The sequence below is a fragment of the Gymnogyps californianus genome, chromosome 14 (genome assembly GCF_018139145.2).
Source record: "Gymnogyps californianus isolate 813 chromosome 14, ASM1813914v2, whole genome shotgun sequence".
Lineage (NCBI taxonomy): Eukaryota > Metazoa > Chordata > Aves > Accipitriformes > Cathartidae > Gymnogyps > Gymnogyps californianus.
Window position 1 is genome coordinate 13,494,667 of NC_059484.1, and position 25,577 is coordinate 13,520,243.

A 25,577-nucleotide genomic window follows, 5' to 3' on the forward strand; every position below is an offset into this window, starting at 1 on the left:
CAGAGGTTTACCAGATGTCCAGCTGTTTTGAGACCTTCTGTCTTCAGCTTGGTTTCCTAAAGAAACAAGGCTTGTGCAAACATGCTGTTTGTCTGTCTCCTTCCAGTAACTTTTGAAACAAGCTTCATAAGTTGTTTCTCAAAGAATTACTTTTTAAATTTCCTTTCCCCCAACCTTGTAAAATATTAACATTTGAAATCATTTTACATAATATCGCTCTTGTAAGAAACTGCTGAAATGGTAAATTAAGTGCCATCTAGACTGGCTAAGGAGTTTTTGATAAGAGAGTGATTTTGAATGAAAAAATGGATACTTAATTCAAAGTCAATTAAAAACGGAATTATAAAGTATCTAGATGAGAATCATATAATGGATATCAGCACAAAGTCTATAAAGGAAAATCAAGCCTGAAATTCTTCCAAAGGGTCAGCAAAGTCTTGAAAACCAACTTCACCAAAAACTTTGACTTTTTTAAAGCCTTTCCTGAAGCTTTTCATAAGACTTCATTAATGAAACTAAGCAGTCATGGACTCAGAAACAGGAATGAGTTCTGAATCTTAACTAAGATTCTAGTTTCTTAACTGAGGCACAAGGCTTCAGCAATAGCCATTTTTCATTAGAGTTGTCCCAATCTTCTATAATAAGATTGGCTAGATATAATTTCTAGAATGCATGATTTTACAGATCAGACTCTATTCTTTGTTTACCATAATAAAGGGAAATAATTTTTGAGGAACTAAATATGTTTACTCCCAAAATAATCAAGAATAAAATTTAACCCAGAGAGTCCAGCAGAAGATCAAGCAAGAGAAGTTGAAAGTTAGAAACTCTTGTGAAACCATGTCACTTCAGTATGACAGAGCACTCTGGGTGACTGCAGAATAATGTGTGTGTATACGTAAATATTTTCTTTGAAACCATCAAAATCCATCTCAAAAAGGAGTTGAGGTTAGTAATAACTGACCATTTTCCTTTCCCCAAAATGACATACTATGTTCTTAAAGAATCCCATCATTACAGCCAATTAAGCGTGTCCAAAGATGCCCACCAACACAGACCACCTGCTAGGAACTGGAGAGGGATAAAAACACTCAGGTCCTCTCTGTTACTTAACTGATCTACAAAAGTCAAATCAAGCCCTTGTTCTTCCAGCTGATGGCAAGAAAAATGGTCTAAACTAATTTTCATTTAAATTTCTTAATGCACTGCACCAGTTGTTTGTCACATCCTGACACGCTGTCATGTTGTTTTACAACATGATGTATTGTAACATGATATGAAGTGAACATATTTCATTCAGAGAAATGCACTAATGCCTTTAGACTCTTGAGGAGCAGACAGGTAGTTGCATTATTTCTTAGCACCTAATCTAGATTTATTAGAACAGGTGGAAACATAGAGCCAACTACCTACATTGCTTTCAAACTATTCTGGAAAGCATCGCCGCATTCACCTTATGCTCTCTAGAGGTGCAGCACGCTCATACCCATCCCACTGAATGCAAAAAGCGCTCGGCTATGCCAGATATTGCACCAACTCTTTGCAATGTAGAGTGAATTTCTGTTTAGAAGAATCAAAAAATAAACTCTCCTGAGGACTTTGTAAAGCTTCTAACTCGTCTTCCTTCCTGGAACACAAGAAGGTTTATTTTACTTGCACAAGCCCTTTTATGCATATGTAGTGGAAGGAGTTACTCATATTTATGATCACAGTAGTACATTATACTACAGAAGTTGTCATCTTTTCATTAAAAGAAACTTCAAGAGAAGCCCCTAAAGTTCAAGGGAAGGGGCCCATATTTTTCCAAGAATCTCCAAATAAATCCTTGAAGTCCAGGTGACACTTTACAGTTGATCTATCTACAAACTATATGCTGACCAGAAGGGGCTGCCCTGTCTCTCTCCCTGCTCGCTCTCAGTAGCAGCTCCTACCCTTCCCTTCTCCAGGGTCAGCTGCACACTGCATTGGTTCAGTTTGCTACTCTGACTGAAAGCTAAACTTTTTTTGCAGGGCTTGTTTTTAGTTAGATCAATGGACAGATACAACTCATTGTGAGACTGCACAAATGTTAGAGCTACAGGAAAAGGGGGAGGAAATACATGGTTGGCAGCATGGGAAGGAAGGAGGACTACTCTTTCATTGCTATCTGCAGCAGAAACTGAAATTCATAAGCACAAGACTGAAATTACATATATTTTATCCCCAAGTATTACCAAGGGAAAATATATGCATTGTGTGCATCGTCTTCAATTTTAAAGAGTGCATTTGTGAAAGATAGTTTGAATTTCAGTCAATCGCTATTGTAGCCTTTTCGGATTTCTGTGATTCAGTAACCGGACTCATCTCTCATCGGCGCTGTTAAGCAGAAAGCTGACAGGTATTGAAAGAAAATTCTTTTACTCTTGCCACAAATAATATTTAAGACTCACAAGTAGGATTCTTAAAATACCCACTGAGCTTTGACCATAGTCTGAGGAAAGCCATAGTATAAACAACACTCCTTAATTTGTACAGCCCACAACAGGGCTTCCCACTTAATCCAGGAAGATTAATTACATAACAGCTAATTGATTAACTAGATCAGTTACGTGTGGTCCAGGGGATCTCTGGATCTTTAACATTCACAGTTTCACTGAAGCAGACAACGACTTCCATCTATGTATCAAAAAGATTTGCTTCAACGACCACCCCCAGCCCTGTTAATAGCAATGTTTACGAAGGTGGCCAGTCAGTGGAAAGCTTCTTCAAGTGCTAGATAAAACACCCCATCACTCTCCTGTTCCTAAAACCATTACAATGTAATCCAAAACAAGTGGATTAATTGCGCTGATTGATATGACACAATATAACTTTATATCTTGGAAACAATTTGAAGCAATACTGAAAGAGATACTGCCCATGACTAATGAGCCACTCTCTAATCAGTGCAGCCTGCTGGGCAGGAGATCAGCAGGAAATGCTGAAGGAGGACCTCCAAAGGCAAGAGGAGAGGCCTTCTAAATTAACTTCACAGAGAAGCTAAAGAAGTAAGACGCAGGAGGTCCCTTTGCAAGAAGGGAGAATTTCACAGTCAATATTCGCACCGGTGCAGTGGGGTAAAAGAGGTGAAATATGACAAAACTTCACCAGCACAACACATTCAACTTTCATTTACACAAATAATGCTAGAAATGGGCTCTGGAGGGAGCACAAAGCAATGTCATGCCCCAAGCCAGTCCTCTAAGCATACTCCCTATGCGTTAGCATTCATTCAGCCACACGCCTGCCATGTGCTTACTGAGCTATTGGAAGTCAAGCCCTATACTGTGACCTTTCAGACCAGTGTCTTACTGGGGCTGTCGGAAAAGCGTAACAGCATAACCACAAAAGTTAACTGTATCTCCGAAACACAAAGGAAAGAATAACTCCGTCTCTGCCTCAGCTGCTCTCTCACACGGTTGTCCCTTCCAATCCAGAAAGGCAGATTTCTTCGGCTGAGAGCACTTGACAGAGTTGCCAGCCATCCCGACTGTGCAGACTACTAGTTTGGTGACATATTCTTGCCATCACCTGCAGAAATGCCCTGTTTCCCCAGCAGCGGCTGCAGGATTTGACTGTAGCTGACAGTAGACTGTAACATCTAATGGACTTGTGCAGAGCGTCTGAACGCCTAAGGACTTCTGTCATGTGTCATTGCCACTTATGTTAAGAGATCCATTAGGAGTGCAATGATCTAAAGAAAGGTCAGCTGTCACAACTAATGCCAGAAGTGTCACCTTTGCTTAAAACGATTTTGCACCAAACTCCCTAGCTGACTAGATGGCGCTGATATCCTTGTCTTAAAGCCAAAGACATGTCACATCAGGCTGGCACACACATACAGATGTCATTTGCTGTAGCAACATGAGCGCTAAGCCTTTTTCGAATGGGCCTTATCGAAGTCCAATGGCAGTGTCACCATCCCTGACACTTCTTTTGGGAAGTGCTTGGACTTCTTTGGTCTTGCACCAGAGCTGTGTTACCAGAGAGCTCGGCAGCTGAACCAGCAAAGCATTACAGGAGGTATTTTGTGAGTTTCTAGATAGAAAACAAGAAATCCTACTTCTCTGGCTCCCATTGCTGAGTCTCCCATGAGAAACAACAGTTCTGCCCACACTCAGGACAGAGGAACAAGATGCAATAAGCATAACGAATTAAATCAGAAATAACTGCAAAAAAGTTAGCTGAGTTACAGCACGGAAAACAGGATTAGAGGCAAGGCAGAATCACCACGGTGGAATTACTGTTGTGGTGGATGGACTCGCATGCGTAAAGTAATCCGATTCAGCCTGAAGCTTGCTTCTCTGGGACTACGACTCCACTGAAAAGTGTTCTGAGGTTTGGAAAGCGCTAATGCAGAATTGATTCATTCTCAGCTGACGCAACCAAGGTGTTAATGACAAAACACGACTACCGTGTTAAACTAGCAGGGTCAAATTCCAGCTTGACTGCTATCAGTGCAAAAACTGCGACTGACCTCAGTGAGGCAGCTATGACTTGGTCGTTAGCTGTTATACTCTTTTATATTACACATGTTATAAAAGCGTTCATGTTTCATAGTCACCATGCAACTATCTGCTACTCTTAAAATCCTGGTATTTTTGAATACCTGACATGCACCAAAATAATTAGCTTCAGGAGAGATGAAGTTATTGTTTGTGCTTAGTTACTGCTTTGTTTGCATTATTTAGGCAGTAACACTTGCATAACAGCTAACTTTGCTCATCTATTTGAGTAACAGTGAAATGAAGACTTAAATAAGCTATTTTAAACCACAATAGTGGATCGTAAAGTAGCCAGGGAATGCTGACATATCACTTCTATATTTTCAGTCCTTTGAACTAATTCTGTAAATTATAAAAATAAATTCAAGACCTGGGTGCCTTTTCAAAACGGACTCTGTCTGTATTGAACTGCGCTGTTGTGTAATAGGGATTGAATATGGTTTAATCTTGTCAAAGTAGGTTTTATTACAGTGCGCTCCAGACAAGTGACCTTGACACACTTGAGAGAGAGATGGCATTAACTGTGATCATCACCCAGTTGCTGGCTGAATGACACCAGAACTCAGATTTTCTTTACAGAAGTGTCAAAGCGGGAAGCTGATCTGTAGTTTATCAGCAATGGCATGTGGCAAAAGTTAAAAAAAAAATTTTTTTGTGATTCTCAGGCACGAGGAAGAACACGCGCTGTGCCAAAACCGAAAGCCTGGTTGGAACAAGGGTACAGAAACAGAAGTTAATGAAGGGAGCACAAGAAAAGGACACTTGTTATTTTGCAGATATCTAGATAGCTCCACAGTGACTTTCAGGACTGTTCCACAAGCCTCTTCAGCCCTTGTTTTCCTCTTTTGTTATCCATGATGAAGGTAAATTGCAATTCAGGGTGATTACATCTAATAGGAAACATATGTGAGTTATGAAGGAGTTTGGGCCTTAAGCCCTGATTTGGTGGCTTCGAGACTCTGCAATCTGTAGTCTCTTGTCCCTGAACATCAGAAAAGAGGTCTGAGTCTTGGTGCACACCGAGAAAGAAAGTGAATGACCACATCTTCCCCGGAAGCAATGGGCTCAGGTGCAGGAAAAGAAATGCCAAACAATTTTATCCCTACAGAAATAACTATTTTGGCCAGAAATTTTGTACCTTGTGCTCAAAACTGCATTTAGACAGTATGTTCTAGCAAAGCTGGACAACCTGGTAAAACTAGATTGCTTGTTTTCTGCTAAGCTTAGGGACAGAAGTTTCACTGCTTTAAGAGAGAGCATAAGTCTGTCAAAGTGAAGATAAAAAAATCCCTCAAACCTAAAGAAAATAAACATACAGGTGGAAAGTTTTGTGGTTCTAAATTTTTGGCTGTTTTCCTACCACTGGGGGGGAAAAGTTTAAAAAAAAATAAATCTCTAAATTTTAATGTAGTCACTTTTATTCACCATTGAACTCATTCAGTATCAACCTCTTCCACACATACAGCTCTTCTCTATCAAGAAAATTATAGTGCAGTTGCTCAGAAGTGGTGGTATTTGATGATTTTTGCTACTGAAAATATGTATTTCATGAAACAGCCCAAAAAACGTTCTGTGAAAGTTGGCAATTCTTATTGAATTCCGTAATGCTTTTTCAAAAGGCAAATTTCAGTGGCAGAAATCAATGTTTCTGAAGGTGGATCATTAAGGACTAGAAAATGTACACTTTTATTTATAAATGATCCGGAAAAAGAGATGAATAGTGAAAAGACAAAGTTTGCAGGTAATACAAAATCATTCAGGATAATCAAATCTAAAGTGGACCATGAACTATTGCATAAGGAACTTGCAGTACTAAGCAACTGGATGATAAAACGGTAGATGAAATCCAGTTTTGCTGAGGAAAGCATTGCATACTGGGAAAAATAACTATACATGCAAATCAATAGGCTCTACATTAGCTATTGCCATTCAGTGTATGGATGCTGGAGCCTTTGGTTAGTTCCCAGTGAAAATCAGATCAATCTTCAACACTAATCAAAATGGCTAGTAAAATATCAGGAATTATTAGGAAAGGTTTAAAGAAAAAAATGTAAGCCATCATTAACACACCTGAGTGTGGAAAAAGAGGACAAATTGTTTCCATAGGGGCCATGCGCTGTTATGGAGCAGAGGTCTAGCAGGACCAATAAACACAATGATCCAAAAGCACCAAGCTTGGGTCCTAGGCAGCAGAAGATGGGAGAAGGATTGCTCTACACATGCCCGGGTGCCTATATCCCTTTCCTAAGCAACTGTTCTTGTTATTCTCTTCACTGCTGGAGAGAGGACCTGGGGCCACATGGACCCTTCCCTCCCAGGTATGGCCAATGTCACAGCATGAGAGAAACCTCAAAATGTGTCAGCAAAGTGTGGAAAGTAGAAACCTGTTAGTTGTCTGTAGTTCAAAGCCATCAAAGAAGCTTGTTCTGAATTGAGTGGAAGGTGCTGGTGCTTGGTACTTCTGAAATAAAACCATCACTTCTCCATTGCTACCAAAATGTGTTTTGTTGGAGGGGTGGGACAGGAGCAGTTTGTCTTTTCAGCTCTTCAGAGATATACATTCAAATATGTTTGAGGTTACTGGAAGTGGAAAACCAAATTTAATTCTTGCTTGATTTTTTCAGTAGATGGAAATGCTCATTTAATTGTTTTTTAGTATTTGACCTTTATATTTTGTTTGGTTAATCTTCATGATGATGAAATAGCATTCATGATATTCACACAGGGTAACTGTTGAAGGCTAGAACACAAATGCTGATTTTTCTACGATGTTCTGCCGCTGTGGACACCCTAGGAATGAAATCAGATTGAAAAAGAGCCTCAGCTTTTGGAGCTTCTAAAAGACTGATTAAATTTAGTTTCCTTGTAGCCCATGATTAGTCAGGGAACGGGGAATGTCTGTACAGGACATCTATGGAAATCCATCTTTTGGACCATGCCAGAGCTGCTGAAGCTGAACACAAAAGGGAAAACCCTCAAAATAATAATTTCCCTGGCAAATGTTATCAAATCTTTCAAGTTATATGAAGATTATCAACTCTCCCAACAACGTGACAGTTTCAAGAACATCCTCGTGGGACAAGGTGCGAAGGGCAGTACCTTCACTGCCAGTAATGATGGGACAGCAGCCAGGTCCTCTACACTCTGCCTGACAACTTATGGCAGTGCTTTTGCCTGATCTCACATTGACTTCACACATGTGGCTAAACACCCTGTCTGTCTTTGCCTACTGCCTGAGTTTCCAGGTCATTCTGGGTACCTCTGAAGGATGACGGACATGTCCTACCTTGAACCTGGGAAGATTTCAGCCTGAAAAATGGCAAATATTTTGCTTTACATAAAAAAGCTCCCACTCCATAATAGGAAGCATTTGACAGGAATCATGTGTACTGAAAGAGACACCACTTTTAAAAACTAATTTGCAACAGATGCAGATTCTCATAAAGGTCCTCAATTTTGCAGGCAGCAGCATCACTCGACAATCTGTTATTAGTAGGCAGTTACACAGCACTGAAGAGTCATCATCCCAGCTGGCTGTGTGGGTCTGCACGTCCCTGATGTGACCCTGGTTTGTCCCATGCTCCAAAGATTTCTTTCATGACTGTAAGTTCTAGAGATCTTACATCAAACACAAATTTGGCCCATGTAGTATAGGTCATCAGCCTGAAAAGAAAAAGGCAAAACACCAGCCATTCCAGTCTGATTTGGGCTAAGAGTTTCCTCATTGGTTATCTGACAGCTTCTGGTACCCCACAGTGATGGAATTTTAAGTCTTAAAGATCTTGTGCCATTTTTAGGTTTTCCTGCAGCTTTTTGTGAAGAAATCAGCTTGATTTCAGAGGAAACAATCCTCTTTGCTGCCTCTGCCCACAGAGAGGACAAAAACCAGGTTGCAGTCATTTGGCACCTTCACTACCCCTTTGTGCAAAAGGTCAAAGATGCTGCAGAAACATCAGTTGTCTGAACTGGCCCTCAGAACCACCTTGCTGGGCTGAACAGTGCTCCCAATCGAGCAATATCAAGCACAGTGCCTAGACCTCCATGCAAACTCTCAGATGATCACCTGGAAGAGTTACGGTATATAGTCACCGCCTGTCCATTTACTCTGCCTGATGCTGCTGCTTGCTCACAGTATGCAACAGGGTGGAGGTCCCACCTCAGGCACGTGCCATGGTGAGATCGAGTCCTCCCACCTGCCTTTGTCTTTTGGAACAGCAGAGCTCTGGGATTCGTTAAACCAAACTTGCAGAGTGGTTTGGCCCCTTTATGCAAGGAGGAAGCATAAGAAAAAAAAGAGAGAGAGAGAGTTACTTAGGGATCAACATGTTCAATGATCCCTTCAAACCACCACAAACCTCATTTACTAAGCCCCATAGGCTCTCATGAAATTTCTTTGTCAAAATATTTGCCTTTATAAATTCACAAAGGAATATGTCATTCTGCACTTCAGCCAGCCAGAATGCTAGTGGGGCACTGAGCAACTACTGAGATTTCATTGGCACCCACTTAATAAGCACCTTTCGGTCAGTAGCTCTGCTCTGCTCCTGTGAATAACCGCCATATAGTAACAAATTTAAGCTACTAAGGTCAAATTGCCCCAGTTCCTTTTTTCTCAACTATTTAGCAAAGCAATTCTTTTTGAGAGGCCTCAGTTCATACGCAAGAGGATAACAATTATGTGCCACCATGGTTTGGCAGAACGGAGTCAGGCACAGTTGGGATAGAAAATTACTTTCTGCACTTTCAAAATATTGGAAAGAAATAAGCAAGAGAAATCCAGCAGAAAGTGATATTTTATATAGATATATACACCTATCAACCAATCCTGTTTTGTATCATCTATAAACTTGCTGAGGGTGCGCTCTGTCCCATCATCCAGAGCAGTACTGGAGATGTTACACAGCACTGGCCCCAGTGTCTGCCCCTGGGGTGCATAGCTAGTGACTGGCCTCCAGCTGGACTTTGTGCTGCGGATCACAACTATTCGAGCTGGGCAGTTCAGCCAGTTTTCCATCCACCTCACTGTTCACACTTCGTCAGTTTGTCAATTAGGATGTCAGGGGAGACAGTGTTGAAAGCCTTGTTAATGTCTAGATAAACAACATCCACTGAGCTTGTCGTTTCATCGTAGGCTACCAGGTCAACCAGACCTGATTTCCCCTTTGTAAATCCACACTGACTACTCCTGATCACCATTTGCTTAAATGCACCCTAGCCTCATCTTCCTCCAGCAAGTATAAGTCTTCCTTGCTCCAGACTTTCCCACTGGTCTCAGGGGCCTGGGATTCCTGAGGGTAAATCTTACAAGCAAAGACCAAGGTGAAGATGGCACTGAGAATCTCAGCCTTTCCCATGTGCTTTGTCACTAGGTCCCTAGATGGATTTATTTCTCTTTGACTAAGAACAAGCAGCAAAACATTGCTGCAATGGTTCAGCAATGTATTTGTCTTCCTGCAGCCATCATGATAACTTAAACCTCGGTGTTGCTATGAACTCCATGTGGACAGAACATCCTTGCACACAGGTCACTGCAAACTCAGAGCTCCAGTGCATTTCTTCTTGTACTGAAGAGAACATCTAGGAAAGCCTGCGGCTTTGAAACTTGACAAGGCCATGCTAAATGCTTTGGTTGGCTGAAGTCCCTTGTCTAATCCAACTGGAATAGACAAGAAGGGCATCTGAACTGCATGCTTCCCTTCTTTGAGAAACGAACGATACTGACAGGGCAAAAGTACGCCAAAAAGGCGTTTGCTTTTGTCTTCATTTTTTCCTCATTTTGTCCTGAAATGGTGTGGAGGCTACATAGGAAGAGCAATAAAGGGAGCAGCAAGTCAGGCTTTACTGTCAGCTACTTCTCCTTTATGGAGGCGGCAGCTCCACAGTTTTCAGCAGACTCATTCTCAATTTATGCCAGGGTAACAGAGCAGTGTGGGAAGCTCTTTGGATACAAGTTACTTCTGGGTCCGTGTAAAGCAGCTCCCCTGAGCAGAAGCAGCTGTAATGCATGATACGCCATGCTGAGCCCTCAGGTTTCCCCTGGAGTCCCACCAGCATCTCTGACACTTGGTATAGCTGAGAGAGAAGGCAGTGAAATGCAGCTGCCACAGAGAGGCAGCCAGGGATTCCCTCAGTATTTGGGAGCCTGAGGGGAGTACGGTACCAGCTGAAAGGTTAGGTAGTTCCCTCGCCATACGTAAATGACATTATCTGGCGCTGAGAAGGTGCATGGCACAGGCACGCGGTGCTCTGGTGGCCTCCAGCCTCTGGAGCTGCTCTTACATGAGCTGTTTCTGCTGGAGCAGCACGGATCAAAGCAAAGTCACAGAAAACTGTACCATCTTCTCTCACAAGGAGCCTTTTGCCCCACTTTTCCCAAATTTGGCAGAGGTGCAGGAATCTCATAGGTATTAATTTCCTTCAAATTTTGTGGAAAAAAGGCATCTTGCTACTGCAATGAGATGCAGAGGCTCAGCCAAGAGAAGAGGCAGGCATCAGCGTTGCAGCCCTCAGGCACCCCATTGCTCAAGGCACTCCTGGTTTTTTGTATGTATTCGCACAATACCAGAAATTAAACATGAAGGGGTGGAAGGCATGTTTTAGCTGTATCTACTGAACTAGAGAAACTGTTACTGAAGTTTTTAAGTACAAAAAAAATCCTGCCATCTTCTGATACTTTCTCTCTGTCCTATTCTCTTCTACATGCATCCCCTCTCCCCGGCACACTTATCTAATCAATCCTGATCTGTCAGTCTAGTGCACATAATTTTGTCTTCAGGGTGCATTCCTATCAGTAAGGCATCAGAGGCTCATATACATAGAAAACAAACTGATAGATGCCATGTGTTTCAAAAACCATCCCTCACACACTTCTTCAAGAGCCCAGGATACTGAAATGCGCAAAAAATTGATAGAGTATCAAAAATCAACTCTAACATGTTTGACTCGTCTGTTGATTTTAACTGAATGGTCTGTATCTTCAGGCAATTTCATTATTCTCCCAAGAGCTGGGAAGCTAAATGAAAGACAAACCTCGTTAACCTCTGACCATGAAAATCAATAAGTTTCAATAAAATTTAAGCTAATTTGTTTCCAAAGGATCTCACATCTTGACTCTAGTATCATGTGCTCCAGAGCTAATTGGCTATGGGATATTATATTTTTCCAGATTATTTTGCCAACTTACCTACAAAGCCTTTAATTTTACCTAAAACTACAGGAATCCTTGCACGTATATGAAAGACAGCTACTCTCAAGATCTTGTGGTGGTATGAGCAAACAGCATCCAACTTGCCCTGTATTCATAGCTACTCTAGAGTGACAGTGCAAACACTTCAAAGAGTGCTACTCTTATTTTTAGTTCTGTTTAGGGTCATCGATTCTTCTTCAACCACAGAATTGATTTCTACGAGTTCATGTTACACACTTTATCTCACTGAAGTCTGCAACAACTGAATGCAAAAGTACATTCCTGTTTTAAATAAAAATGCCGATCTTTCCAGCACAGCACTGGAAAAAGCTGAATATGGGCTTGTTTCTGTGGATTCACCAAAAGCAAAGGGTGAAACAAATGCTTAATATTTCTTCTAGCTCACCTTCTGCCAACAGGAAACAGCAGCAACTGTGGTACTCTGCTAATGAAGTGCTTAAGCTATTAGATTCCTCCAAGTGGCAGGGAGAGGATATTTGTATAGATCCTTGCTATACAACAAGAGGAAATCCATTCCTTACCTCAGTGGAGCGTAAAATACGGGAATTTCAGACCAGAAGTTGGTGTTCTGCAGAAAGAGCAAATATAACATTGCTGGAGCGTGGCAAATATTGGTAAGAAAAGCAGAACAGTGAAGGGAAGAATCAAGCAGTCCCCCCAGATGCAATGCACAAATCCCTACTGGAATTCTACCAAGGTTACGAGAACGAGACCAGCTTACAGCAGAGCTATCACCACAAATACAAAAATTGATCTTTCCAATTCCTCGGCTAGGTTGGGCACTAGATTATAAGGCTTCAGAAACAATATTTATGACAAAAATATTAGCAATAAGAACATTTACAGGTCATTGGGGAACAAGACCCTCCAATGGCTCTCTTTGAGAAGCAAGCCCCTGGAAATTTGTCAAGCACATCAAGAAAAGGGAATAATTGGGAAGGAAAAAAAAAAAAAAGGCTCAGTGGAACATAATATCAACTCTCAGAGAACACAGTGTATACGTGCATAGCCAGTCTAGGAGATTGGATGACTGAATATTCAAAGTCCAGCCTCAAGATTTGCAGACACTGGCAGGTCTGAAAGCAGTAAGCCCAAAACGCTTCACACAGAATACCTCCACATCACACAGTCAGACGTAGAACCACAGCATCCCCAAAGCATTGCCTTCTCTGGACGTACTAAAATCTTTGCAAAGGGACTGAAGAAGTTAAAGAAGCAAATAGAAAATTCAGTTCCATGGGAAGAAATTTTAATGGAAATGGCAGCATTGATAGCATTTAGGTTTTGCTCCTCTCTGAGCAAAAACTCCCACCACCATTCAAGAGTGCTCTTGTAGGCCAAGGCAGCCAGCCCCAGCCTTCCTCCTCCAGAAGGTCCCCTCCTCTGGATGGAAGACCAGTCCTTCTTGACCACTTCAGCCTTGGCTGCTCTGCGCAGAGCTCAGGGGGAGGCACTGAATGAGATAATGTGGCAAAGGAGACGTCTTGCCATAGAAACTGGACCAAAATGCCCATTTCCATTAAAATTCATTTCCACCAGCCAGCCTTTACCGCACAGCTGCTTTATCACCACTGAATTCCTTCTGCCAAAGAAGTCCCTCACCTAACTTACACCCTTCTTTAAGTGAGACACTTCCTCGGGTTAATCAGCCCAGTAAGAATATTTCTTTTGCTGACTTTGAGAACCTTGGTGGAAGAAAAACAAATAAATTAAATTAAAGGTCAGGGAAAGTTGCAGCCACCTTACAGCAAATTCCTCCAACCACTGCTGAGCATTTTGCAGAACCTTAATGAGAAACAATCAGCTCGCTACTCTGACAGCTCAGTTTAGGGAGTAAAACACCGACTATCATGTAGCTTGGTAATGTAGACAGCAAAAGCTACATGATGAGATCCCGCTTTTGGTGACTCAGCACAAGAGACTCAGGAAAGTGCACAGCTTGCAGAACAGCAGGGAAACCACACCCCGGCTCAACTTTCTAAAAGTCGTAAAAGAAGCTGACAATAGATCCCTTTTCTCACTGCTTTCAGGTGAAAGTCATCAAAAAAGTTAGATTACACATGCTAAAAATTATGATGAAGAGGTATCCTGCAGGGAAGGATCACTGATCTTCCATAGTAAATAGTAAATATTTATCATTAGGCAGAAGAAAGCAATGAACTCTTGGAACTAAAATTAAATACAGTTGGCCACTGTTTAATATTAGATAAGAAAAATCAAAGATATTAGACACTGGATTTAGATTAGATATAAGATTTTTCTACTGTTAGTTGAAAAATTCAAAGAAAAGTTCAGTTGGATTTGCCATCAGGAATCTAATTTCCACAAATGAAAAGAAAAGGCTGCATCTGTCAAGAAAAGCATAAGAATGCTTATCAAAAATATGCTATGTCACAAGAAAAAATGACCAGTATTTTGGACCTAGATTTCTTATTCCTTTTCTGAAAGAGCACAACACATGGAGTCACCCAAAGGACAACAGGTTCTTGTTTCTTTCTAGATACCATGAGTACCGGTAATTGCATTCCAGCTTCCCACTAATTTTTCTTCTGAGAGGCTTCCCACTTTTCAGATTTGAAATGAAAACGCTCTCAACACCAGACAGTGCAGCATACTGAATACCCACATCAAGTCAAATCAAACTGACTGACCTCATATCATTTTCCCAAACACTTGTGATGTTTTCATCGCACTGTCCCCAATAGGATTTTTACTGCAAGATTCATAACAACTGACTGAAATCTTTGGCAGTGGAGCAGTGATTGCATGGCAATTACTCTACAAATATTATTCATAAATGTTCCATATTACAGGAAGCACTTCACTTATGCTGTGGTTGAGAAGCTCAGGCGATATCAAATAATTTTCCCCACTGACAGCTATATCTGCTGCTTAGCAGAAAACAGCTTTCAGTCTGGAAAGTAGAGGCACTTGTCTACCTGATCACTGTAAATCAAGCAAATCTCCGCTTTTTCTTCCAAAACTTTTGCTCAAGGGACGCTGTGGGCAAAGTGAATTATTGAGAAGAAGTCAGTCTAGAGATTACAGCAGGAACACTATCGCCTCAATATCTGGGATCTATGTTCAGCTGTATACCAAGTGATATAAAGGTTAGCATAATATATTAATGTTTGTAAAACCATTTGACAAGCTATATCCACCTAAGCAGTAGTGTTGTTACACTCAATTTTGGAGAAGTCAGGTCAAACCACAACGTTGAGCAGCAATAAAAACAATCATGTTGGTTTAGCCTGATCTAGCACAGTGAGCGCTTCAGTGTGCACAGCCAAGGTTTTCAGTAGCAAGTAATAACTCTGGAGCCTTCTTTATTTGATAGCTAATGTCACATGCTTGCATGAGACCCCTTTTCAAAGGCTGGTGCATATCATTCACTCGCTTTTTAAAAATCTCAAATTGAGCGTGCATCCTGTACATGCTTATACACACACCCTAAAATTGGTTGTCCATTTATAAATCCTCTGCTGAAACTCTTTTTCCAAATCAATTGTAAAAACTTCTGCCATCTAAAACAGTAACCAGAGAACTGTCTTATTTTAATAGGAATCACAGGCCAGACTTTATTAAGAAACGCAGCTAAAGACAGGAATTTCAAAGGACTAATCACCTAATGAGCAAAGAATTTTTTCTTTTTCTTTTAAAGTCATACCCATTTTGTAATAATTTGAACCCACTGAAAGTAATTTTTCTGGCTCCTTAGGCAAACTGATATATTGCTCATACGGACCACGATCACGCCTGCATAACCAGCCAGCAGATACACCCAAAGGGCTTGGCGGGGATGCTGCGTGTGAGCAAAAACCTGGCCAACCATATTGCGATCCCGTAGGCACTGGGAGCTTATTCAGACCTTTCTTTTCTATGCTGCTGTGCGAATTTAAATTGGAGCTTTCAGAACCAGGTTTACCAGTACAAAACCCTTACCAAACCAAATATTCCTGAGAGGGCTCATCATGAACCAAGGCTTTTGAAGACAATTTCTGCCCTCAGTTATATAAACAGAGGCAAGAGGTGCTGAGTCTTGCAAAGCTGAATTTGGACAGTCGAACACCAGAAACTTCCAGACTTTTCTCTGCAAAGACTGCGAGTTTAAGATGTGTGAAATGAACCTTCCTTTAGCAATAGCCTGGCACGACCCTTACTGAGTTCATTAGAAGCTAAGCACAGCACACTCAGGTATCTCCTTAAATGCCCTAAACATTTCCCAATGATAGAAACAGATTTCGTATCACATCTTCTGCGCTTTAAAATGCCCTATTTAAATTTTGCTTGCTTTATTTGTTTATTTATTTTAAGACTACAGGAGCAGCTCACAGAGGCTTTCCATGTGCCTCAGATGCTTTTTTATATTAGGAGAGCTGTCAAAAGTCATAGTTTAAAAATTATGGTAATTCCATGTAAATTATATTAATAAAGGAATTAATCTGTTTGCTTCCCACGTAATCTTGGAAAACTGGCTGTTTTAGTACTGCTTGTTTTATTATTGTGACATTGGTGAAGAAGATTTGGGGAGCTAAATATGCACCGGTGGCTGTGTAGCACAATACAGCAAAGTTGTGTGTTAGTGTCAGCATGGCTCAGTAGCCGCCCTTCCAAAATTAGCTTCGTTTAATTTTAGAGAACAAAGTAGCTGGGCACTCATTTTATGACACCAACCTTCCTTCCTACTTGCAAAGAGTCTACTCTGCTTACTGTCAGGTTGTTAGCTTTAAAAAAAATTATGCATAGAAATTTGTGATTGGGGATAGGGAAAAAAGCCCTAAATATAATTCTTCATATTTCACCAATTTCTAAAATGCAGGAGGGCTGTTTTTGCAACAGGGCAGCAACTCAGGAAAGTACTAAACACGTGGTCGAAGTGTAATCCCTTCCAGTATAGCAATTAAGGTGTTCAAGTGATTTGTTCAATGGGGGTGGACATCTAATTAGAACACAAGTGTACAAATCATGGGAGTTGTGATTTTCAATTGAAAATAAAATCAACAACAACTGATTATTCCTTCTAAACTTCACATAAAAATACAAATTTATTAGATCTCGTTTAAAGTTATTGAAGACTATCAAAAGAACATTATTCCAGCATTGATTCAAAACCATGGGGTGCACTATCAGCATAATTAAAATGAAAGTATCTTGAGCTATTTTCCTTTCCTGCTTCCATATTATTGTCTAATTGTTCAGAATGTCTGTTTGTTACGGAGGCAAAGTAATTAAGCACAGCACGTTGCAACAAGGGGGATCATAAAGCCAGAGTTGGCTACATTACCAACACAGATATCAGCACAGGAAAACATTAAGGAAAGGATCGGAATTGTAATTGAAAATAATTGGATGATCCAGTTCATTTGGCTGACATCAGGACCATTTGCGCACTTCAGCGCTCTTTAGCCCTGGATGCTCGTGTTCACCTGTGCTCTTAAAATGGATCTTTTCAAGGGAAACTCTGGAGCAATGTTAAAGATCAGCTTGCAGTATCTACGGCTTCTCAGAAGGCCTGAGCATTACCATTCAGTGTGAATGGTAAGTAGTCTGATATTTAGGTTGCTACCTACAAAAGAACAGGTCAGACTAGAAGTATATAAAATAAGGAAGATGCTTATGAAGCCCAATCCAGCATCCCTTGAAATCAATGCAGGTATTTCCTTTCCCATTAGCAGACGAGGACAGAGATATCTCCAGGGAGAGCTACTCTCCTTGGAAGGTTTAGGACAGTTACTTACTGTCGTGGTTTAACCCCAGTCAGCAACTCAGCACCACGCAGCCGCTTCCCCCTCCCCCTCCCAGTGGGGTGAGGAGGAGGAAAGGAAAAAAAAAAAAGTAAAACTCATGGGTTGAGATAAGAACAGTTTAATAACTAAAGTAAAATATAATACTAACAATAGTAATAATGAAATATAATAATAATAGTAATGAAAAGGAATATAACACAAAAAGGAAGGCGGGGGAGGAGAAAAAAAGCAGTGATGCACAATGCAATTGCTCACCACCCGCTGACCGATGCCCAGTTAGTTCCCGAACCACGATCCGCGCCTCCCGGCCAACTCCCCCCTGTTTATATACTGGGCATGACGTTCCATGGTATGGAATACCTCTTTGGCTAGTTCAGGTCAGCTGCCCCGGCTCTGCTCCCTCCCAGCTCCTTGCACACCTGCTTGCTGGCAGAGCATGGGAAACTGAAAAGTCCTTGGCTTAAGATAAGCGCTACTTAGCAACAACTAAAACATCAGTGTGTTATCAACATTGTTCTCACACTAAATCCAAAACACAGCACTGTACCAGCTACTAAAAAGAAAGTTAACTCTGTCCCAGCCGAAACCAGGACACTTACCTATTTAAAAGAAAAAATATGTGGTTCCTTGTATTTTTTTGCTAACATATCAAGTAAGCTGAGGCCTGTTTGGGAAGAAAGTTTAAGAGCTTAAACAGAGAAACTTTATCACTGTCTCTCAGAAACCCAAGCACCTCACATATCTCCAGCTCTCAGCCAGTTGTGACTGCACAACTCTCTAATTTTGTAGGTCACAACTTGGCAAAATCAAAACTTACCACTCAGCAAAACCCAAATTTGCGAGTCAGCAATGTGGAAACAGCCAAGTCACGACTTCCGAAATTACTGAGTCGTACAGCCTCCAAAAGAGCCTATCACTTCCTAATGATCATCTCACAAAATTGATAGCTCAACATGGAGAGAGACGTACCTGTTTGCAGAAAACCCTTCACCATTCTGGAAAAATGGAGCTCCATCACTCTCAAACTAGTGCCACCAGCCAAAGCCGTGGGAAATGTGCAACCAAAATGCAAATTTAATTAAAAGAATTGTACACACAGGAGATTTAGAGGGCCATGCAAGTCTCTTCAGCAATGCAAATAATTGCGTCCATAATTGACGTTTTTAGTCAAAACATAACAAAATGCCAGTAAGACAAGAGCAGGTATGAAACTACTAGTCTGGGACTAAATCAGGATGATAGCATCAACTCAGGGAGTAGCAGGGGAAAAGGTAAAGTAGGAAAGGAAAAAAGAAAAGGCAAAGAGAGTTTCCAAACGAGTTTTCTTGACAGTCTGGACTTGTGCTCCACAGGACCTGCACAAGAGCTGTTTGAGGGTCTTTTAGATTCAGATGACAACTTGAGGGCTGTTGGGTGACCAGGTTTGAAAACCAAACCTGGCATCACTTGTTCTAACTGCATCAGCACGTCTGCCCCCAAAAGATGCTGCTCCTGCCGCTCACCAGCCCAGCTCACGCAGGGCCGCTCCCTGCCAGCGCACGTACCGCAGCATGGGGCGCACAGGGGAGATCATTAGCGGGGGCCCTTGAGCAATTAAGTCACAGCTGCTGACCTTTCCAAAGTCAGCTTGTCAATCTACAGCACTCTCCTAAAATCACAGGCACCGTTTATTGCTAAATAATTTACGTAGTTTCCGAGCAAACTGTCTGCACAGTTTATGTTTATAAAATGAACTCTCCCACATGGACAGTTTTAACACCCCCCTGGGATCTCTTCAAACCAACAGCCTTCTACAGTCATGTAAAGGTTAAAATAACGTTAAGTCAGAGCATTTACATTCAATGAAATACTACGCTGATTGAAATGCCCTTGCCTGAAGTTATGTGTCAGCCATGAGAGTGGCAGCCTTCTCTAATTGGCATGGAAGCAGGCTACGACCAGCAAGCTCTTGACTTTAACTCTGAGCTCCATCAAACCTCTCTCAGTCCTTGCCTGCCTTGAAAGGAGTTGGCGATGCTCCCTTCAAGTGAGAAAACATGAACTCCCCTCCGTCCTGGGTGGCAAAAGCATATCCTGGTCCTTTTTAACAATCCTGAAGGCAGGACTGACCCGCCGGAGACCGCAGCTGCTGAGACCTGCCGTCGGCTGGCAGGGAAAGGAATCATAAAGCTCTTCAACAGGAGTTTTAATGTCTTCTGTAGATTTTATTAGGTGACAGGGAGGGTTAGATAGGGCAGGGCAGGGAGCCAGGAAGCACGAGGTTATTCAGAGGAGGGCAGCGGAGAGGAGCCGCAGGGAGCAGGGGCAGAGGTGGCTGTAGGTCACAGCAGGGACAGACACCCTCAGTGCACCGAGTGCCGCTGCCTGCACCTGACCGTGGCACCAAGCAATAGATACTGCAGCTTTCCACACCAGGACAATGTCACGGTAACAGCAGCTCTGCAACAGCCCTGGGGGGAAGGATCAGGGCTCCCTGTAACGGCTGGGCTCCAGCTATGAGGTGAGCTGCGTTGCACTACTCTCCGGGCATTAAGAGCTATTTACTACTGACCTCCAGGTTCAGCAAACTCCCAGCCACCAGACCACAGTCCAACCACAAAAAGAAGGATTCAAGGTCAGGGTTTATACTCTGTCCATGCTGTAAACTCAACATGACCTTGGACACGTTGCTTGAGTTTCTCATATGTCACAAGCCATACCACCAAACAAGTCCTATTTCAGCAGGGAGTGGTGGAAAAAAACAAAAGCTGGAAGTTTTGCGTAGCAGTTTCCTGAGAAATCACTTATTCAGACATCCAGAAGACTGACAGTCTACTACACTTTGTTGTTCTCCATTTCCTCACTGAAGTATTTCAGATACCACAGCCAACACGCACAGCTGCTCCCAACTCCAGACCTCTAAGCTCGGAGCTCAGGCTGGCTGCGAGGTACTGCTTCAGAGCTGGGGATGTGAGACTCCTACTCTGATTAGATGATGCTCAGCACCATCTCCACAGAGATAACTGACTCAAAAACTCATGGAAGTATTAAATATTTCTTTTGTCTACTAGTAAATCAAGCATTTGCTTTACAAAAGCACCTGAGTGTTCACCTGAAGCTTAAAGAATGTAACATACACTTCTGGAGTTTCCTGGGTTAGTTCTAATTTCTTTCCTATAAAAAGTTTCACATTTTTTAAAGTTTCTGATATTTGGTGGGGAATCCAATTATTGTTTAGCATTTTTTTGTTGTTGTTGCTACTTTATAAATGTAAGTTCTGTTGAGCCTCAGACAGATGACACATCCCCAGGCCCTGGCTGCATTATCCATCTGTGGTGGGTTGGCCCTGCCTGGATGCCAGGTGCCCACCAAAGCTGCTCTACCACTCCCTTCCTCAACTGGACAGGGGAGAGAAAATATAACGAAAGGCTCATGGGTCAAGATAAGGACAGGGAGATCACTCCCCAATTACCATCACTGGCAAAATAGACTCAACTTGGGAAAAAAATTAATTTAATTTGTTACCAATCAAATCAGAGTAGGATAATGAGAAATAAAACCCAAATCTTAAAACACTTCCCCTCCACCCCTCCCTTCTTCCCAGGCTTAACTTTACTCCCGAGTTCTCTACCTCCTACCCCGCAGCAGCACAGGGGGATGGGGAATGGGAGTTTTGGGTCAGTTCATCACACATTGTTTCTGCTGCTCCTTCCTCCTCAGGGGGAGGACTCCTCACACCCTTCCCCTGCTCCAGCGTGGGGTCCCTCCCACAGGAGACAGTCCTCCACAAAATTCTCCAACGTGAGTCCTTCCCACAGGCTGCAGTTCTTCACGAACTGCTCCAGCATGGGTCCCATCCACGGGGTGCAGTCCTTCAGGAACAGACTGCTCCAGCGTGGGTCCCCCATGGGGTCACAAGTCCTGCCACCAAACCTGCTCCAGCCTGGGCTCCTCTCTGCACGGGGCCACAGGTCCTGCCAGGAGCCTGCTCAGGCTTCCCACAGGACCACAGCCTCCTTCGGGCATCCCCCTGCTCCAGCGTGGGGTCCTCCAAGGGCCGCAGGTGGAGATCTGCTCCACCGTGGACCTCCATGGGCTGCAGGGGGACAGCCTGCCTCACCGTGGTCTTCCCCACGGGCTGCAGGGGAATCTCTGCTCCGGCGCCTTCAGCACCTCCTCCCCCTCCTTCTTCACTGACCTTGGTGTCTGCAGAGTTCTTTCACAGATTCTCACTCCTTTCCCTCTGGCTGCAATTGCTCCTGCGCAGCAACTTTCTCCCCTTCTTAAATACATTATCCCAGAGGCGCTACCACCGTCACTGATGGGCTCGGCCTTGGCCAGCGGCGGGTCCGTCTTGGAGCCGGCTGGCATTGGCTCCGTCGGACATAGGGGAAGCTTCTAGCGGCTTCTCACAGAAGCCACCCCTGTAGCCCCCCTGCTACCAAAACCTTGCCACGCAAACCCAATACACCATCAGACACAATGCAGTTGTTTTTTTAATTTTTTCTTACAGATTATCCATTTTTTTCAGTCCTTAGAGGCAAGCCGATATGTAGAACTCCTTCATTTTAAACTTTTTTTTTTTGAGACAGAATTTTTAAAATATTTTTAAGGAAAATAACTGGGTTTTTTTAATACTATAATAATAGATTTAAGCTTACTGGAATCCTCACCTCTCCTTTCATCTCAGTCAAGATATGATTACTACAGATGGCATAGTCAAACCTCAACTTTGCATGAATACAGAAAAACATCTCTTTTCCTGGGTTCTACATATGTGGAGTGATAGCATGAGATCTTGAGATTTGTAGCAACCACTTGGGTCTTCCAGTTCATCTTCCTGTTGCCGTAGGATTCCTCCTTATTATTCATTTTTCAATGTCGCATTTGGTCTAGCTTTAAACGTGCCAGACACTGAACTACTGCCACTTGCCCAGGGAGACCATATCATAACACAATACATCTCACTGTCAGAAGTTTGGCTGATACTTGAAACAAGTTTTCCTTTGTTTCATTACATTACTCTCCCTTATACTTTCTACCTATAAATAATACTTTCTTCCCTGAAGCTTATATTTTGTAGGTACTTCTAAGACCTTCTTCACCATTTCCCAGCACTTAATCATTCTTTACTCAGATACCACACTGTACGATCTTAATTTTTCTGTACAGTTACATTTATTTGTGCAAATAACTACTTTGTTGCTCTTCTCTGAGGTCTTTATCAGGAATATGCTAACAAACATGGAGGGAGATGTCTGAAATTAGAGGTGCTCATTGGTAGAGTGCCGTAAAACTTAAAAAGCAATAAGAATTCAGAATAAAGGGAGTTCTAATGATTTTATTTTTTATATAAAAGGACATTGGGCTTTTTATTAGAAGACTTTGATCCAAAATTTCTTGGAGATGTATCAGTTTAGACAAGCCCTTAAGTAAGAAAGATTTCCCATGTCCAGTACAGAGTCTGGTCAAATCAGATAGATTTAACCACCCCAAAGTGGCCAAAAGCTGTTTTTCCACGTTTAAAAAACTGCTTCAGATCAGAACTCCACTCAAATGAGATATGACATTTACACCACCTCACCAAAAATATATCTTCTAACGGGATTTTTTATTTACTTGATATAAATAAATACTCCTTGATCCAGCAGAGAGATATAACCTAGCCCAACACACTGTCCAGCCAAGGGGATATTTGAATTCCTTTTTCTGTTCTGAATCAAGCAGACCTGCAGCCAGGACCCAAATGTCACATGAGCATCTTCACTAGCTAGACTCTTGGCTAATCTGGGGTGAGACTTGGTACACAACAAAAAGGTGAAGGTTAACATTAATGAGACTAAGCACAAAACTCTGGCATCGGAGAGAGTCCCCGCCGCTCGGGGCTGGCTGCGTCTGGAGTTGTGTGAATAACGGCACGGGGAGACATTGCTCCTAAAGCAGAAGTTAATAGATTGCTACTCTAAAGAGCCCGTAGTGCTGTTGCCTCCCCAAAAGCTGTTGGAATTAACATAAGATTTCAAGACATTTTTGCTAACAACTTCAGCAAATTCTTCCTGAGGGCCTGTTTCTGTTAGATTCAACCACCACAGGTCATGAGTGTTTCCTTAAGAGGAAGCTTACAATTAGAAAAATAACCCCAAATCCCTCGTTTATTTATTGTTCATTTTTAGCTGACCAAGGTGCAGAAATGATAACATATGTCTTCAGAGACTAATTACCAAAAAAACCAAGTAAACTGAATATTTAAGAACGCTCTATAAGCCATTGGCAAATACTTTAAGATAGTAAACCCTGAAAAGCCAGAAATAGATCATGATAAGTTCCCCCCTCCCCAAGAAAAATTGCTGAAATCTCTGCTAATAATTCAGCAATGTCTACTTTGAATCCTATCGCTTGCAAAATCAGAGTACTTTCCAAAGAACAGGATATTTTTTTCTTTGCTTTATTTTTTTCACCCTCTTGACTTCAGTTCAGGTGACAGCCCACACCACCACAGCTACTTTAGCTACATTAGCTCACTCATGTAATGTCACTTCTTGTTAGTACCAGGCAGTGGGGAAAAAAAAAAAAAAAGTGACATGATGTAATACTACATGGTCCTGCTGAATGTAATGCAAGTTGTCAGAGGACCGTAGTGCTAGGCTTTAAAGGGAAGAAGGAAGATCTATTTACGAATGTAGTTAGTGAGGAGCATGCCTTAAATTTCTCAGAAGTTTATCGTTTAATAGTCCCCAAGAAACCAGACTTTTCATCGTTTGTGTGAAAGCTTTATGGTCTTCATTCTTCCCATCTTCCATGTTTCTCTTTTACTCTGACCAAACCAAACACTTTTTTCCTACTTTCACCCAGATCCATCATCTTCTCACAAGGAATTCCTATCTCTAGCATCAAGGTCCAGAGTATGAGAGGTTCAAATGAGGCACTTCCATAAAGTCTCCCATCTAGGGCACTCAACAACTATCCTTCACAAGGAAGGCTTGTAAGATAGAGCCTTAGCCACTGGCTGCTCTTCACAAGACAATACCTATTTCACCCTGCAGCAAGCTACATAGCAGGAAATGAAAAGAAAACAATCTAAGAAGCAGCTCCTCTGCCTCCCTCCACAGGGTTACTTTCACTCCAATAAGAACTCATTTGGAGTAAGGTACTACTCAACGAGGGAAATGGCCAAGTCTCACTGCTTCCTAATTTGAGGCCATATGTTGCGCTGATCACCTGTAGAAAGGTTTGTTTGTCCCATGGTGAGGAAAAATGAGAGAGTGTAGCCACAGAAGAGAGAGGAAGATGTTTTAATAAACTGGAGACTCCTCTAAGCTAATCAACACCTTGAAAGTACGGTCTGTGATGGTAAGTTAACAAGACGAGCTGGGATGATAGTTCTGTTAAATGCTCAGTAAAATCTCTTAATTGGGAATGTAACATTACTCTTTATACCATGGTCAGTCTGTTAAGAGGAATGAAAACATTTCACCTACTTCTCATCCCAAGACTTTGGAATCAGAATAACAGCAAGCAAATTTGGGGTACAAATTGAAAAAAAGATTGAAAAACATTCATGAAAAAAAGATTCAGAAAAATGTTTGAATGAGAGGCTTAGTTGTGTATTTGCAGACCTTGTTAAAATCTGGTGCCAAATATATAAGCTACTAGTGAGAACTCTCATCTGTCACTTTTGCAGAGAATGCAGGGTACCCCTCAGCAGGGCTGACGCGCTCTGCTCCCCACATGCAAACCCAGAGAAGTGACCTGGCAGCAGCCAGGAGCAATTAAAACACATACCTTTTAAGTTCACTTGAGAGTACTGTATCCGTCAGCTTGAGACAGTCCCAAGTTCACAACCCAGGCTCAGACTCCTGATTTTGACACCGATCCCCTGGCCCATCCGACAAATTGTTCACACTTTTCTGCTGATCCGCAGAACTGTAAAGCAGAAATGGGAAAGGAGATTAAACAACTGCTCAGTTCTGAAATGGCTTTGTGTTGGAAAAGCATTCTGGAGAGAGAATGATAATCAAATACTTTCTATATTCTTCTCTCGAATTTCACAACATGTAGGATAAAGGGCAAATAAGTTTCTGTGCTGTGGCCCAGGAGGTCTTTTCACTGCCAAAGGGTTTT

At 42.0% G+C, this 25,577-nt stretch overlaps 1 long non-coding RNA gene across 1 annotated transcript; it reads right to left on the reverse strand.

Annotated features, from left to right (window-relative positions):
- Nucleotides 1-6,797: 6,797 nt before the first annotated feature.
- LOC127022093 (uncharacterized) lies at nt 6,798-25,370 on the reverse strand. The gene is made up of 3 exons (XR_007767303.1): nt 25,239-25,370; nt 12,252-12,298; nt 6,798-7,313 (listed from the first exon to the last, which is right to left on the reverse strand). It is a non-coding gene; the product is annotated as an uncharacterized LOC127022093 (long non-coding RNA).
- Nucleotides 25,371-25,577: the final 207 nt, after the last annotated feature.